Below are 744 nucleotides of genomic sequence, written 5' to 3' on the forward strand. Positions count from 1 at the left end.
GAATGCAGGAAAAAGAAATAGAGAAATAACCTGTCAAGATGGCTGCAGTAAAGAAGCAGACGATAGAGAGATACTTCAGCATGTTCTCGTAGTTTTCTTGTGGCTGACAACACAGGAAAGAGACTCCCTTTTATTGTGAGATTCATTTAACTTTTATAAAGCCAGGATTAAGGTTATAGATAGGCTTAACATCTTTCAAACAATACATTGTTGTTGCTGTTGTTGTTACAATTACTATTATTGTTAATAGTTTTTATTGTATTTGTTTTTGTGCTTGTTCTCTTTCACATCGTCCTTGAAATTCCAGTCTCTTTGACCACTGTAGCCTTGTCCTATTACTACCAGTACCTCTACCTTTATTATTAACTGTTTGACCGATCTCTGGCTTTCCGTACATTCTTTCATCTGTCTATGCAAGTTGACGACCAAAGCTATTTTCAACAATACGAGAAAATATCTTATCATATTTTCTTTGTTGTTGAGGATCATTGTTACATTTGTTATTTTATGATTACCCTAGCAATAAAAAATTCTTATGAAAAAATAAACCACCGTTTCAATTTTAGTTGGTATTCTTTTTATTCGGCCATTTATCGATCGGATTATAATTTTTTATTCAGTAAATAACATACTAAAGCAGTCATGGACAGGCATAAATATTTACTGGTTTGTGTGTGTATGTGTGTGCGTATGTGTACTATAGGTATAAATATATAGATATATGTATATGAATATATATATATA

Source organism: Octopus bimaculoides, chromosome 27 (assembly GCF_001194135.2).
Source record: "Octopus bimaculoides isolate UCB-OBI-ISO-001 chromosome 27, ASM119413v2, whole genome shotgun sequence".
NCBI classification, from domain to species: domain Eukaryota; kingdom Metazoa; phylum Mollusca; class Cephalopoda; order Octopoda; family Octopodidae; genus Octopus; species Octopus bimaculoides.